At 38.2% G+C, this 17,590-nt stretch overlaps 1 non-coding gene across 1 annotated transcript; it reads left to right on the top strand.

Annotated features, from left to right (window-relative positions):
- Positions 1-2,579: 2,579 nt before the first annotated feature.
- On the top strand, positions 2,580-2,695 carry TRNAL-CAA (transfer RNA leucine (anticodon CAA)). The gene is made up of 2 exons: positions 2,580-2,617; positions 2,651-2,695. It is a non-coding gene; the product is annotated as a tRNA-Leu (tRNA).
- The last annotated feature ends 14,895 nt before the right edge of the window (positions 2,696-17,590 follow it).

Raw genomic sequence — 17,590 nt, 5'->3', positions numbered from 1 at the left:
AGTTCTTTCTGCAGGAATCGAGAATGGTCTAAGGCGCCAGACTCAAGGTAACTTCCCTTCCAATAGAAGGGCCACGAGCGTTCTGGTCCTCTCTGTGGGCGTAGGTTCGAATCCCACTCCTGACCTGTGAATTTTGGTTTTAATTAAGGAACAACTTTAGGTAATAATCTTTTACATAACACTAATTTAGCGTGAGTTAAATTCACATCTAGGTAAAGTTCATATTGGTAAGAAAAATATTAATAATAATTATAATAATAAAAAAATCTCAGGTGAAGGAGAATATTGCTTTGGAAACTTTATTATAAAAAAATCATGCAGATTATGAGTGACTGATACTTCTGAATAATGTAATGATAGTTTTATTTCTTTCACTTTGTAACAACATATCCAGGAAAAGTAGAGTTTTATTCTTCTCAGTCTCTACCGAGAATTTAAGTGACGAGACATGATTAATAAGCTCGGAGAATAAATACTCTTTGTACACAGTACTGTAGTTCAGATACACAAGATACCAATAACGCATCTCAGCCTAGTGATCGTCCTGAGAATTATGTCAGCAACACAAGTCGTCTCAAAAAAAACTGTACACGGGGCAAAGAGGATGTTACCTCATGGCCGCACTAAAACTTTCTTCATCAAAGTGACCATAAAAATAATTACTTAAACTTTTTGACATGTAGTTTAACGAAGTCCAGATAAGAGCCAGCTGATAAGCGCCAGTTATAATTTCGCAACACACTGTAGAGAATCAACTGAAGTGGCGACCGACATCGCTGAAGCAACACAACTAAGAGTCGCTCCGTCTCCCAGCTCGTGCAGCTTTGGGTAGAAAGAATGAAAAATAAACATCAAAACTAAGCAACTTATTATCTGCACTGAAAGTAGTTGTTGATTTATTCACTAAATCAGAGACGCTGATGACATTTGAGTCCCATTTCAGGCCTGGGTGTGGATATAACAGGTTGCTGTACTGGTAATATGTAGAAAGGAACACCAGCGTATAGCTGAGGACATTTGTTAAAGGAAACATTTCGCCATGAGTGACTTCATCGTGGCGAAACTTAGTTGCTTTATTTTTAAGGTAATCATGATGGATATCTGCTGTATAGTATAGCTAAGTTTGAAATGGGACGTTAAACGAACCTCAGTGGATTATCCTCGATAATTTACAGATATGTTACTATAAACAATAATAGTAATCACTGAAATTCGTATGACTGTACTTATGTGTACATGTACCAAAAATAAACATTAAAAAAATGACATCCCGCAGAGGGCCCCAACAGAATTAAGCCACTTTGTCCGACCTGTTGGGTCGGGACTATGGGCAAATTTCTTAACAACTGTTGCCTACTGTTTACCAAGCAGTGAATATGTACCAGGATGTTAGGTAACTGTTGTGTTTTGTATACTAGGGAAAACAGTATACTTTAAAAGAGAGCTAGACTTTAAAATGAGTTGAAATAGGGTAATAGCTTTTTGCCTGTTTATGCAACGACGTAAAACGGCTGAAACGATATTTATAAAATATTTAGAGCAATGTATATATAAAACAATTTACCTGAATTATTACAGGCAAGTAATTTGGGTGAGATAAGTGGGACTTAAGTCACAGCAGGTCGCCAAACTGTTACTCCCTCGATGCCCACTCCCTACTACTCCCATAAAAAATGCTGAACCTAACATTAAATTAATAATTACATCATCAAAACCAGTTACTCTCGTAAATTAAAGCTGTGGACTGTGTATGATTAGGCTTGCTGGGTACACAAAAGAAATTCGTATTACCACCTACCATTTAATTACTGTAGATGAATCACACCACGACACCTGCCTCACACCTAGACCCTACGATGACCAGCTAGAGATCTAAATAAAAGGACTAATGGTGCACTTTCCTGTGAGTGATGTTTGTATCCCTTATCTTCCGCCATCCACACGTAAATCCCACAAATTTCCTGTCCCAATTTTAAAGCAGAAGACATCAACACAGGTTCCTAATTACAAATACAGGCCAAAAAAGCCGATTTGGCTAGGAACACGCCAGATTATTAGCAGAATTTCCCACGACAAGCAGTTCTCGCAAATTACAAATGACATCCTCATTTTTTCTGTCCTCGTTGCCGAATTGTAAAGGTTTTTCCACACTGTTTATCTCAGCTCTTCAGCAGGAACGTGTCAGCAATTTATGAATAATGGATTGAGGCCGATATACACCAACTGACCTTCAAGAACGTCTGATTACATTGCATAATTCAGTCCATTGTTCACACATTAAATTCATTATGGCTTCTCTGCCGCATCACTCCCCCGGCTGTTCTGCATCGCCCCCCCTCACTCGAAATTTCTCGAAGGGTCCAAATAGCATCACATTTTAATACACAGTTATTATATTATTTATTTATATATTCTATATTTAGGAAATTATGTAAAAAAATTCCACAAGAATGATTATGTAAATCTATAAAAACCATCAACCAAGAGACTCTCGAAATAATAAAGTGTCAAAAATCTTTGAAATGTAGTCTAGTTCTTTCAGAAGAAACTGAAGACATGTGATGAGTAGTGTAACAGGTGTCAGGGTGGCCGAGTGGTCTAAGGCGCCAGACTCAAGGCAACTTCCTTTCTGACAGAAGGGCCACGAGCGTTTTGGTCCTCTCTGAGGGCGTGGGTTCGAATCCCACTCCTGACACATGGGTTTTGGTTTTAATTAAGGCACAGCATCAGGTAATAATTTTTCATATAACTTTACCTTGAGTTAAATTCACATCTAGGTAAAGTAGGAAAAATAATCATAGTAATAATAATATTTATTAAAACAATAAAATCTGAGGTGTAGGAGATTATTACTTTGGAAAACTTTGTCATCAAAAAATCGTGCAGATTGTGAATGACTAATATTTCTCAATAATGTTCTTATAGTTTTACTTTTCATCATATAACAATATATCCTGGAAAAGTAGTTTTTGTTGTTGTTGTTGTTTTCAGTCTCTACCGAAAAATTAATTGACGAGACCTGGTTAATAAGCTCGGAGAATAAATATTCTTTGTACACAGTACTGTAGTTCAGATACACAAGATGCCATTAACACATCTCAATTTAATGATCGTTCTGAGAATTATTTTTGTAACATAAGTCGTCTCATAAAACTGTTCACGGGGTTAAGAGGAAGTTACTTTCTTTAAGTGACCACAAAAAAAAAAAAAAAAACTAAAATTTTTTTAAGTAGTTTAATTAAGTGCGGATAAGAGGCAGTTGATGCAAGGAAGGTCATAATTTCGCAATACACTTTAGGGGAGAAGCAACTGAAGTGGTGACTGACATCGCTGAAGCAACATAACTAGAGTCGCTTCGTCACCCAGCTCGTGCAACTTTTGGCAGAAAGAATGAAACTTTTGGTAGAAAGAGTGAAAAACAAACATCAAAACTAAGCAGCCTATCACCTGCACTGATTTATTCACTGAATCAGAGACGATGATGACATTCGAGTCCCACATGAGGCCTGAGTGTGGATATAACAGGTTGCTGTACTGGTAATACATAGCAAAGAACACTAGTGTACAGTTGAGGAAATATTTCACCACGACTAATGTCGTCCTGGCGGAACGTTTCCTGAACAGTACATAAATGTAGTTTTCCACAGTTTGTCTGCAGCATTATAAAATTTACTAGAAGGTAATGTGTAGCTGCTGGACCAGACAGGACACATGACACGTCTTAGGAAATTATGGAGAAATTTTGTCCTGATTCTTCCCCCTCCTCCCACTCTAAGGACATGACGTGATGTAATGCTCTTGGTTGATGGAATATAAGCAATCCTACTCTTTCTGGGATCTAAACTTGATTGTCTCCTACTCCCCAGGGATTGAATAATCCTTAAGGATTTAACATTAATATTAATAATAATAATAATAATAATAATAATAATAATAATAATAATAATAATAATAATAATAATAATAATAATAATAATTTTGTATTTAGTATGTTCTGGGCGCTGGAAAATATTTACTGGACCGGTGTCGCTGTGTTACCATAGAAACATTGTGAATGATAATCGGTGCAGAGGTAAATTATAAGTCAATAACTAAGAAGAAAATAGTGATAAGTCAATAATTAAGAAGAAAATAGTGATAAGTCAATACCAGAAATGGTTTGTGCTAATTCTTCTCGTCAAGTTGAGAAAACGTATTGTAAACGTCAGAACTGCTAAATGAAGTACTTGTGAATGACGGAGACCTTGTGCAACAACTCTGCCAAGAAGATCTGTGAGAGAACTTATGTTAACTAAATGTGAAAATAAGAAGATGTAGAAAAGAAGAAGAAGAAGAAGAAGAAGAAGAAGAAGAAGAAGAAGAAGAAGAAGAAGAAGAAGAAGAAGAAGAAGAAGAAGAAGAAAAGAAAAAGAAGGGAAGACGAAAAAGAAAAAGATGAAGGAGAAGAAGTCCCCTAAATGGAAAACAAAATAATCAAAATAATAGTCTTTATTTATTATTCGTTCATTAGTAACTATGTTAAATATAATCAAATGAGCCACAACTGAATTCCTACACCATTAATATCTCAAGAGTGGTTCATATGTACAATGTTTCGTGATAACGTTTTTACCTAGATGTATTTCAATAGCTGCACGACCCCAGAGGGATCAGACGGACGCAGCACGGTACAACCCCAGTCTTCTGTACCTCAATACACGCGAAAGACATAGTGCAAAGTTTGCCATAAGTTTGAAATGCAGGTAAATATTGACGTTGAATGTTTTAAGTGAAAGGTAAGAGGCACTTATAAGTTACCACATGGAAACTAGTAGCCAAGTTCCTTAATAAAAATTGACAAATTATGACATACACAGCCTTACTGTGATTCATACCAAGAAAGACTAACTTTAACAGTATAAAGCCAGATTGAAGAGGCAGTCTGTAGTTACCTCACATAGAGTAATATCCCATTATACAACAACACTAAGTTTGAAGCCGCTCAGAAGTTGCACTTTCAAGTTATCAGGTTGAAGGTTTAAGTCCAATTGGATGAGGAAGTTGCAAATTATTTGGTCAAAGTTTCGAAATTTCTCCAATAAACAGGACAATTTCTACATAGATCAAAATCAATATTTTCTTTAATTTAGATTAACCAGCAATTAAGATTTAGTAAGCTTTATTTAGGCTTTGAATACATAACATACAAATTAGTTGCAGTGGCCAAGAGAACACGCAAATGTCACGAGTACATAACATTACATTACGTACATTTAACCTACGATAACCCAGTAAAGTCAAACACTGACGTCTGCTCCGGATAGACAGTCTCGTTATTTCAAACAATTCAGTTTGTTTAATAAAATAAAGGCGAAGCTTCGTTTGAGAAAAATCTCATCAGCACTGAGAGGTTCAAGCTGACCAGCAGCTTTATTTTTCTACTATTGCTCAGAACTCGACAATTTCAAGTTTACTAAGTAAAAACGTTAAGAAATTTGCACCTATCAGGTGCAGATTTCATCCTAATTTCATCCTCCTCCCCGTTTGGTGTACTAGCCTCCGCGAGCAGTATATACAGTATTGTAACCACGAGGTGGACTAAAACAACACGGGTTCGAATCCTCGGCTAGTCACAGTGTTGTTACTGATTAAATACTACTTGTTCGTGGTTACAATAATATATATACTGCTCGTGCAGGCTAGTATTCCAAACGGAGAGGATGAAATTATCTCTGAAGCACTCACACCATCGTTTGTCCTCAGATTACGGTACAACACCTAACTGATTTTTGTAAGTTTATGGTCCTTTTTGAAAGTATAATTTTTTCCATCATGGGGACTAAAAAAACACGGGTTCAATCCTTTATAAAGGGTTTTTATTGATTAAATCCATTTTCCTGGAAAAAAAAAAAATTTAAATAATTTTATATATATATATATATATATTAAAAATTTGGTCTGAAGGCGGTAGGGGCCCCCTTTTAGAGCGGGCCCCCGAAAGGGGTGCGGCTAAATGGCCCCTTTTCAGGCGGGGTCTTTGGGGGCCTTCCCGGGGTGGCTCCTTTCCTGGTGGCCCCTTTCGAGGGGCTCCTTTTCCCCATCAAGCCGACTCCCTCAGACCACCTCACCCCCCGGACCACCTCGCCCTCGAGACCACCCTCTTTAACCCCACCCCCCCCCCCCCCCCCACCCCCGCCCTCCCCCCGCCCCGCCCCCCCCGCCGCCCGCGCCCCTCGGCCCGCCCGCCTTTTCCCGCCCTCTGCAGCGTCTCGACTTCGCCCACGCCATTAGGGGCAAATGAGTGGGGTTTGGGTGGTGATGGTTGCCTGGTCCCCCGGTGGGCCGTCGGGGGTTTAAAAAAACTCAGGAGAAAAGGAATGAATAAGGAAGGATGTTTTGGGGGTGATGTGGATGAGGGAAAGTGATTGCAAAATAAAAAGGGGATGAATATTCAAACCCAATTCAAGTAGGTTTTTGTGTATGTCTTGTTAAGATGTGTTGTCTTATTTGGGGGTGAATTCTTTGATTTGGTGTGTATTCTCATGTCTTAAATTTGTGATTAAAAATGTATTTTGAAAGGTTTGTCATTTTTTTTTTGTGATGGTAAACCTTATAGTGCTCATTTTAAATGTTATAGATTTTGGTAAAAGTTGGTTTTTTGTGATATCTTATTTTTGTGCAAAAAGAAAAATAAGTTTTTTAATGATCATATATTTTTAGAGCATGATCTTGGTTTTTGGGAAAAAATCTTGGTGATGAGTGTTGATAGATGATGGTAAACATGATATCAATTTGGTGATCGTTTTTGTGTGAAAAATTAAAAAAATATGTGTTTTCTGTATTTTTTAGTGGTGGGGTAAATAAAATCGGGAATTCTTGGTTATAGTTTTCCCTTAGAAAAAGGGGGTACAACAGGTTGAAAAAAGGTGGGTTGGGGGGATGTTACAACCCCCCAAAGAAACACAGAGGGGAGTGTGACGTCACGGGAGGTGACCCCCGGGGTCCTGTGGGTGTGACATCTGTTGGGTGGTAGTGGGTGAGTGCGTTTTAGATTTTTCCCAAATATGTTTTTTTTGTGGGGAATGTTTACAAAAAAGGGTTTTCTGTGATATTAGGGGTTTTTTGAGGAAGTGAACAGGGTGATTTTGTTGGTGGTTGTCTTAGATTTATGTGTGTCAAAATATGTTTGTTGATAGGATCGTACTAAGTGTTTGCAAAATTAGGTTTTAGGTTCAAGTTTTTTTTTTTTTCCCCCATGGGGAGGGAGTTTTTTGGTTATAGTGATTTGGGGAAATTTTCTAAAAAAATGGATTTTGGCTGGTGAGGAAAATTTGGATTCGGGTGTTTTTGCCCAAAGGGGTAGTATTCAGTGGTAATTTGGAGTAATCAGCAGTGTTTTGGGAGTATTGGGAGGTTTTTAAAGGGTGTTTTTGGGGTGTTAAATGATTTTAAAAGTATTTTAAAAGGGTTTTCCTTTTTTGGGTTTTGTTCAGAGAGGGTTTCCAAAGTTGTGGTGTTAGTTATGGTTTTCCCTCGTCATAAGCGTATGAGTTAGTTTTTTTGTCCCAATTTTTTGTAAAGTCTAAAGAAGGGGAGGGTTTTTGGATGAGTGAAATTTCCTTAATGAAAGGGAAGTGTGAATGTAAATTGGTAAGTGAGTTAGAAAGACAAAATTTATGGTCTTAGAAAAAGTATAGATATTTTTAGTGGATCTTTTTGATGATTTTTTTAAAAAGAATGTGTAAAAAAAATGTGGATCAGTGGTGGGGTTATAGAAATTTGGTAAACGTTTTGGTTGTGAGGATTTTAGATTTGGGAGATATAACAGGTTGAAAAAGTAATTTCCCCTCTTTAAAGTTAAATAAAAAAAAGGTGGGGTGACTTCCCTGACTCCCAAAAGGTTTCCGGGATGGAGTGATGTCATGGGGGGGTTACCCCCTTCGGGTGGGGGGTATGTGTTGGTGGTAGGAGGGGGGGAAAGATTTTTTTGGGGTTGGTGATTGGGGGATTTTTTTGTGAATGTTTATAAAAATGAGTTTTTTCCCAGATCTTAGGGGTTTTTTGAGAAGTAATTGATATAGTTGAGGTTCATTTTTTTTTTTTTTTTGTGTGTGTGTGTACATGTTATGATTTAAATTGGTGGTGATCCTGTTGTAAGTGTTTTCTTGTTGTTTGGAAATTTCCCAAAAGGTTTTTTTTTGTGGGGTATTAAAAATGATTTTAGTGTTTTTTTTTGCGCTCATGTTTATAATAGTCTGGGTGAGGGGGGATCGTTTTGGGTTTATAGTGTTTTGGGGGGGTTTCTATAAAATGGGTGTTAGTTGGTGGTTTTGGGATCTTAGTTTCTGGTGATTTTTAGTTTTGTTTGGGGCAGTATTCGGTGCTTTTTGGTAGTATTCAGTGGTTTTTTTGGGGTATTAAAAGGATTTTAGATTTTTTTGAATGTTTTCCCAAATGATTTTTTTTAGAATTAAAAAGGTAATTGATGTTTTTTTTTTGGTTTTGTACAAAGAAAGTGTGGTGTGTGTGGGTTTTTTATTTAAGTTTTGGAAAATGTCCCCATGTCAAAAATTTATAGTTAGTTTTGGAAAATTAAAATTTGGGAAAAACCTGAGGGAGTAGTATGGTGGATGAGTTGAAATTTTCCAGTTAATGAAATTTTAAGTGTAGAAAAATTAGAGATGAAAAACCTTTTTTGGGGGAGTTTTTAAATAATTTTTTAAGTTTTCCCAGTGTTTTTTGGGAAATGTTAAAAAGGGTTTTAATGTGAGTAATCAAAGGGATTTATGAAAAGTGTTAAAGTAACGGGGTTCTTCTGAAATTGAGATGAAAAAAGGTTGGGGATGAGAAATATTTCTTAAGAAATATTGAAAAAGGTGGCCCAAAATGATGTATGAGAGTTTTTTAAAAAGGGTTTTCCCAAAGTAAAGTAAAGGTGTGTGTGTGTGTGTGTGTGTGTGTGTGTGTGTGTGTGTGTGTGTGTGTGTGTGTGTGTGTGTGTGTGTTGTTTGGGTGGTCTAGAGTTTTGTGAATATCTTGGATACAGTAAATTTTAGTGGATTTGAGATGGGTGATAAAATGATTTGTGGATGGAAATGTGATTTTTGTGTGTTTCAGAAGGGTGTTTTGGGGGAATGGGTGATGGAGGGAAGAAATGTGGGGGGGATGGAGGGGGTATGGGGAGGGGTTTTTTTAAAAATTTAATGAAATAGGGGGGTTTTTTGGGAAAAAAAAAAGGTAATGTGTAATTTTTTACAAAAAATTATAAATTAAAAAGTTTTTGATATTTTGGGAAAAAAGAATGGGGTGTTGAAACATGCCCAGTATTTGGGGTGGTAAAATTGGTTGATGTGAGAAAATTAAATTATATGTGGATACGGAGATGGGTATGGGGGGGTTTTATTAGAATTTTAGTAATGTAAAAGGAATGTGTTTTCTTTTAAAGATTCGTAAAAAAAGGGGGAAAAAATTTTGTATCGAATAAATTGTTGAATAAATTGGAAAAGTGATAAAGGTTTTGGGTAATGTAGCCCAAACCCAAAATGCTGAAAAATGGTTTAAAAGTTGTTTTTTGTTGTTTTGACTTTTCTGATGAAATTAGTTAAAACGAAAAAAAAATTGGGGTTAGGTGGGTGTTGTGGGTTGTGGGTTGTGGGTTGTTGTTGCCCAACTAGGATAAAAAAAGTTTTAAAAGGGGTTTTTGCGGGTTGTGTCTTTTCTTTTTGAAATTAGTTAAAACAAAAAAAATTGTGGGTTTTGGGTGTTGGGGGTTGGGGGGGGTATTGTTGTCGGAACCCAGAATCCCCAAAAAGATGTTATAAGTGGGTTTTTTTGTGTGGGTGTTGGGGGTTGTATGTTGTGGGCTGGGGGTTTTGTGGGTTGTGGGTGATGTTGTCAACCCAGAATGGAAAAGATGTTAAAAGGGGGGTTGTTTTTTTGGGGTTTTTGGGGGTGTTTGATGTGGGTTTTTGGTGCCCGGGGGGAAATATGGGTGTTGTGGGGTTGTGGGTGTTGTTGCCCCGAACTAGAATCCGAAAAGATGTTATAAGTGGGTTGTTTTTGGGTGATGGGGTTGTGGGTGTTGTATTGTGGGTGTTGGGGGTTGTGGGTTTTGTTGGAAAACCCTAGGGTTGCTGAAAGGGGAAGTTGGGGGTTGTTGTTGTGATTTTTTCTGATGAAAAAAAGTTAAAAACCAAAAATGTTTTGAAGTATTAAAAGGGGTTGTTTTTGGGGATTACTCAAATGGTGTTTGAGACTATTAAAAGGGTTTTTTGGAAGGTGTTCAAATGATTTTCCAAAAGTTTTTTAAAAAGGGTGTTGGGGGTATTCAGTGGTGTTTTGGGGTTATTCAATGATTTTTTTGGAGTATTAAAAGGTAAATGATGGTTTTTTTGGTGTTGTTAAAAGTAAATGTCTAAAGTTATTTTTTTGTGATACTGTTGAAAAAATCGGGGGAAGAGGGGGGGTTTGGGGGGATGAGTTGAATTTAATGAAATATAAAAGTGTAGATAAATTAGAGATTTTAAAACTTTTTGGGGGAGTAAAATTTTTGTCTTAAAATTTTTTAAATGTTTTTTGGGAAATGTTCATGTTTTTTTTGTTTATTTATATCTTATTTTAAAGGTGAGTGTACTAAGAAATAGGTAATCGTCTTGGTTTAGTGATTTGGGGGGATTTGTGTAAAATGGTCTGTTATGTTGATCTTTTTTAAAAAGGTGTTTTTGGTTGGTTTTTTGGGCTTATTCAGTGGTGTTTGAATTATTCAGTGGTGTTTTTGGGAATTACTCAAAATTATTTTTTTGGAAGTTTTTCAGTTTTTTGGGAAATGTTAAAAGGTTTTTTTGGAGTATTAAAAATGATTTATAGATTGTTTTTAAAGGGGGTGTTAAAAGTAAAGTGGGTGTGTGTGCGTATTAATTTTGTAATATGTAAAATTGTAGTAGTGAATTAATAAAAAAAGTGGTTATAAGTGTTTTGGTGATTTTGATGAAATATTTAAAAACGAAAAAAAATGTCTAGACTTGTGTTGTTTTTTTTGTAAAAAATTTAATTGGGGTTTTGGGTTTTAACAAAAAAATGGGGGAATTATTTGGGTTTTTTTTCTGGGGAAAGAGGAAAATATTTTTTCCCTATACAATTGAAATGTGAATCTGAATGGAGATGACAAGAAGATCCAGAAACAAAAAAATGGGGAATTTCTTTAAAAAAAAATATGTTGATTTTGTCAATAAATTTTGTTTTTTTTCCCAATGATTTTTTTGTTGGATGTATATGGTGATAGTTGTATAATAAAGTTTTCCTGCATTTTTTGTCTTAAAAAAAGTTTCCAGCCTGTGTGTGCGGTCACCCGTGACGTCACTGACATAGGGGAAGTCGACAAGATTCCCCCCTGTTGTGGGTCATCACGTGACGTCACTGACAGGGGAAGTGGGCAAGATTCAGCCTGTGTGCGGTCATCACGTGACGTCACTGACATAGGGAAGCGGAAAATTCACCCCCAAATTTGGGGGTTTCACGGGGCTCCCCCGACCGCCAATCCCGGGGGGGTGACGTCACATTTGTTTGGAACCGAAAGAAAATCCAGCCCCATGGAGGAGTTCATTTGAATGCTTCCCTTTGGGGGGGAATAAAAAAACGCCCAAGGAGATGGAGATTTTGGGATTTTAAAAAACCCGATCCGAGGGTTGGTTTTTTAAATTATCAAAAAACCTTTTGACCCAAAGGAGATGGAGTTTTTGTATTATCGAAAAACCCCCGACCCAAAGGAGATGGAGGAAATTTTTTGGGGGGTGAAAGGGGGAGTCCATTTTGAATTTTTAAGGGGGGGAACCCAAAAACTTGGTCGGGAATTCTTAAAATGAAATTAAAAAAAAAATGGGATGGGGGTGAAAAGTGGGGGGGGAACGTAAAAAATTTGATCAGAGATCATAAAAAAATGAAATTAAAAAAATAAAAAAAAAAAACGGAAAAAAAATTTGGGCCGGGGGGGATCCGGGCGACGCTCGAAGGGCGCAGGGGGAAGGCCCCGGGCGGGCGCCCAGGGGTGCGGGCAGGGGGGGGCGCGAGGGGGGGGTGGGTGGGGGCGCGGGGGGGGGTCGGGGGGGGGGTGGTCTCGAGGGGGAGGTGGTCTCAAGGGGGGGAGGTGGTCTCGGGGGGAGGTTTGGGCTCGGGGGGGGCGAGGGTCAAGGGCATTAGCAAAAGGTGTGGGAAAAAGGGGTCCGGGTCAGGAAAAAGAGCCACCAGGAAAAAAGGGCCCCTCGGGGAAAAGGGCGGGTCGGAAAGACCACTCTTGAAGGGGCCCTCCCGCCGCAGCCCTTTCAGGGAAGACCGCTCAGGGAAAAAAGACCGCTCCCGTAAAAGGGGCCCCAAACCCCCTTTTAGCACTATTTTTTTATATATATATATATATATATATATATATATATATATATATATATATATATATATATATATATATATATATTATATATATATATATAAAAATATATATATAACATTGAAAACCCGAACCAGTCTTGGCTTAAATACAACGATCATCTTGCCATATAGGACAAGTGAAAAATTTTTTTTATGCAATAATTTAAAATTATTTTTGAACCAAGAAAAAAATATTTCCCGTGTTTTTTTTGGGATTAAAAATTTTTAAAAAATCTAAAAATATTTGGGTTGGGGTTAGGTTAAAAAAAATTGTTCTTGTTATAATAAGGGTTTGGGAAGGTTTTTTAAAAATTCTTTTGGTTTCAAAAAATTTTAAATTTTTTTCATCAAAAATTTAATGAAAAAAAATATCTTTAAACGTTTAAGAAAAATTTAAAAAAAGAACTTAATTTTAAATGATTCTTTTTAATTAATTTTAAAATTAAACTTTTTAAAATATATATATATATATATATATATATATATATATATATATATATATAAATATATATATATATATTTTTTTTATATATATATATATATATATTATATATATATATATATATAATTTTATTATTAAAAACATCGGCCGTCTCCACCAGGGGAGGGTGGGCCCGAAAAAAAAACTTTCAACATTATTCACTCCCCATCATTCCTTAAACCCGAAGGGGGATTTACCTAATTTTTAAAAATGCCTTTTTAAAACCCCCCCTTCAAATACAAATTGCTTTCCTTAAAGTCCAGAACTCAAGTCCGGTCCTTTTCCCCGAACCCTTTTTACTCATTTGTCACCCCTCAAACAAAAACGTCAAGTCCCAAAGCCATTTTTCTCCATTCACTCCTATCTCCCCCCTCACCATGCCTGCTGGAAGTCCAAACCCCCTCACCAAAAAAAACCTCCTTTACCCCCCCCTCCAAAATTTTCCCAGGGCCCACCCCTGCCCGGGCCCTTTCCCCCATTGAATTTTAAACTCTCAAATTGTCGATTTTGTTCCCATCTGCCTGTGAAACCCAACAACCCCCCCCTCAGGGCCCTTTTTGGATAAAATTTTGGTTTAAACCTGCACCTCCTCCCAATTTTTCCCAAAATACAAATTCTCTGCCCTTATATTCCACCACCCCATTGCCCCCCAGACAGACACTCTCCCAGCCTCCAGCCTTCTCCTATGCAACTTTCCCCAAATTTTTTTCACCATATAAAACATTGTTATAACTATACTACATACATTCAAATTTTTGCCCCATTGACAAAGATTTTTTTTTCCCCCAAACCCAAACACCACCCCCTTTTTCCCCCATAAATTTTTAAATTTCACCTCATCTTTCATAGCCCCATCTCTAACCCCCCTCCCAAAATTGAAAACACATTCACCTCCTCCTTTCCCCTCTCTTAATCTGATACCCAGTCTCTTTCCCCCTAATGTTTTGTTTTCCTCATCCCACTCTTTTTATATTCCTTTAAATTTTTTCTTTTCCCTTCGAAACTCATCCAAACCTCTAACTTTTCTTGAATTTTCCCCAAAAGCCAATGTCATAGCAAAGGCGACGTAACAACTCTTACTTTTGGGTTGATTTTTAAAAATTTTAACCCCAAAAATCTTCCCAAAACCCGGGAAATTTACTTCTCCCCCAAAACTATAAATATTTGAACAACCATGGTGGCATCACACATTTTTGTCTAAACCTCTTTTCCGGAAGTAACCCCTTTTCTCCTCAAATCTAACCTGAGCCTCCCATCCTCTTAAAACTTTGTCTTTCAGTAACCCACCTCATTCTGTCATATGCAACATCTCCCCATTGCCCCCATCCACCCCGTCACACCCTTTTTCCCAAAATTTATAAACATTGGGCACACCCCTCTACCTTTTCCCAAAGCCTCCTTGTTCATCCCTATCCTACTGTCTTTCTTAATTCTTTTAGTAATAATCACCCAAAAACTTTATTAGGTATATTCAACAGACTTATTACCTAATTTTTCACTCTCTTTTTGTCCCCTTTGTCTTTATACAAAGTAACTATGCATGCTCTCTGTCATTCCTATAAAAACACTTAAAATGAAACTTGCTCTTTGGTTGCCTGTTAATCCCACACCAGTGAGGCTTTCAGCATGGTTTATAGGCTTATGGGATAAGGCCTTTGTGGCAGTAAAGACAACGCAATACTTTTCCAACATAATCCAAGCAGGTTGCAGGGTTTTATACTGGGTGTTCTCCAGAACCTTGAAGAAAAAGAAAGAGATTATCGTATGTTTTTGGACACAGTTGAAATATATTTCAATGTATTGTTATATGTTCACTATTTGGTTTTGTTTATATTGTTTAGTGAGAGTCTGTTTGTTTGTCTGTAATGAAAGTATTGAGATTAATTTTGTTTTTCAGGTAAATAAAGGTAACGCTGTAATTTTCATTTTGTTGTAATATACCTTTAGGCGGAGGTTATTCACACACACACACACACACACACACACACACTCACACACACACACACACACACACACACACACACACACACACACACACACATACACAGGTTAAAAATCGACCTGATGACACTGGAGGACAGGAGAGATAGGAGATATGATAACGACATATAAAATACTGAGAGGAATCGACGAGGTGAACAGAGACAGAATGTTCCAGAGATGGGACAAACCAACAAGGGGTCACAGTTGGAAGTTGAAGACTCAGATGAAGCACAGGGATGTTAGGAAGTATTTCTTCAGTCATAGTTGTCCAGGAAGTGGAACAGTCTGCAAAGTGATGTAGTGAGCCAGGATCATACCTAGCTTTAAAGAAAGAAGCATGATAAAGCTAATGGGACAGGAGAGTGACCTAGTGGCGACCAGTGAAGAGACTGGGCCAGGAGCTGTGAAACGGCCTGCAACCACAGATAGGTGAAATACACACACACACACACACACACACACACACACTCACACACACACACACACACACACACACACACACACACATACACGCACACACACACACACACACACACACACACCCCACACACACACACACATATACACACACACACACACACACACACACACACACACACACACACACACACATACACACACACACAACCACACACAATGAACTAAGTTGGTATGGGAGGCAGAACTTAACGTGTATCACTAAAGGACTCCCAGGAACCCACATAAGAAAGATCAACACATCTCTTGGAGAGATAAAGATTTTCCTACCAGTAATGCCTTCAAAACCTCCATTCTGAGACCTCATCAGCGAGTGTGGAGTGGTCTTTCCCTCATAAAGACCAGCTAGAGCGCAGTGTATTGTTATTGTCCACACAAGAACCTGACAGGAGAGCCTTCAGAAGAGACCATGGACCATCCATTACACAGGTTTGGGGGCCATGGTCAAGTGGCCTCGTGAAAGAGTTTAGTTGATTTTCTAAGTCTCGGTAGGAACTACGACGAGCGTGCGCGATAAAGGAGTTTACTGGACTCATTGTAAGTGCTGTAAGACTTGTCTCAGATGCAACGTTGATGACCCTCTGGTGGTGGTAGGCTAAGTACCAGCAGGGCCTCTGGTAACATAGCACCATCATCAGAGCCTTTAGCAACATAGCACCATCAACAGAGCCTCTAGAGCATAGCACCATCAGCAAGCCTCTAGTAACATAGCACCATCAACAGAGCCTCTAGTAACATCATCAACCAGAGCCTCTAGGAACATAGCACCATCAACAGAGCCTCTAGTAACATAGCAATTATCAATAGAAGCGTCTAGCATCGCAGCACCAACAGCAGGTGCCTCTAACATCACAACTACAAACAGAGCCTCTAGTAACATAGCACCATCAACTTGGGATCCTCTAGCGTCTTGTCACCGACAGCAAGATCCTCTGGCATCATGGCACCAACAACAAGAGTTTCTAAGTCATAGCACCAACAACAGGGCGTCTAGCATCCCCTTAGCACCACCAGCAGAGCCTCTGGTAGCATAATGCAACAACAGTACACTTTGGCATTATTGCACCAATAACAGGAGCCTCTAACATGATAGCACCACCAACACAGCCTGTAGTAACATAACACCAGCAACAGGAGCCTCTAACATCATAGCACCAACAACCCGAGAGCCTCTAGCATCATAACACACCAACAACAGGAGCATCTACCATCATAGCATCAACAAGAGCCTCTAGTACCATTTCACCAGCAGTAGTTACGAAGGCTTTCCCATATTTGCTAGACCATTTTCCAATACAATTCCTTCTTGATAAGAAGGTTCGGTTAACAGATCATCAAAGACTGAACGGTTGTCATTTTTTTTTTCATTGGTTAAATGCTTAGGGGTACACAGTAGGTCCTGGTTGCTGGCATGATGTGTTGGTGTACAGTGGTGAAGATGAGGAACCTGTGTTGAAATATATTCCAGTAGTGCTAGTGTTTGTAGTAAGAACACAGAACATAAGAAGAAGGAACACTGAGAACAGGTCTACTGGCCCATGCGAGGCAGGTCCAAAGTCACCTCCCGGCTCAAACCAATAACCCACCTAGTCAGGTCAGGTCACATCCACTTAAGGAAGGAGCACGGCATCTGACCTAGTAGCATAAGCTAGTCAGGTTCCAACTCATATTCACTCTCACCTCTCACCTCATGCATTTATCTAGCCTATTTTAAAACTACACAGCGTTTTAGCTTCTAGAACGGTACTCAGGATTTTGTTCCCACTCATCACAACTCCTTACCAAATGATGCTTTCCTATCCTTCCTGAATCTCTGAATTTTCAACCAAAACCATTGCGAGTCCTGTCTAGGCTACATATTTTTAGCACGCTATTTACTCTCTTTATTGTATTCCTGTTTCCATTTATACACCTCAATAACTATCCCCTAAGTCTACACTTTCTTGAGAATGCAGACCCAGGGCCCTCAGTCTATCCTCATAGTTGAGATTTCTGATATATGGGATCCCAACTTTGTGATCCTCTTTGCTGATTTTCAAGTGCATTTAATCCAGTCTGTAATACGGTGACCAGAACTGTGACAGTATAATCTAAATGAGGTCCTAACCAAAGATATATACAGAGTTGAAGAACAACCTGAGGACTCCTATTATTTATGCTTCTTGATATGACACCAAATTCCGTTCACTTTGTTGCAAACACTTATGCACTATTGTCTTGGTTTTAGATTACTGCTAACCAGAACTCCCAAAT

This window comes from Cherax quadricarinatus, chromosome 19, assembly GCF_038502225.1.
Source record: "Cherax quadricarinatus isolate ZL_2023a chromosome 19, ASM3850222v1, whole genome shotgun sequence".
Lineage (NCBI taxonomy): Eukaryota > Metazoa > Arthropoda > Malacostraca > Decapoda > Parastacidae > Cherax > Cherax quadricarinatus.
The sequence above is the reverse complement of the archived record's forward strand: the minus strand, read 5'-3'. Positions and strand labels throughout refer to the sequence as shown.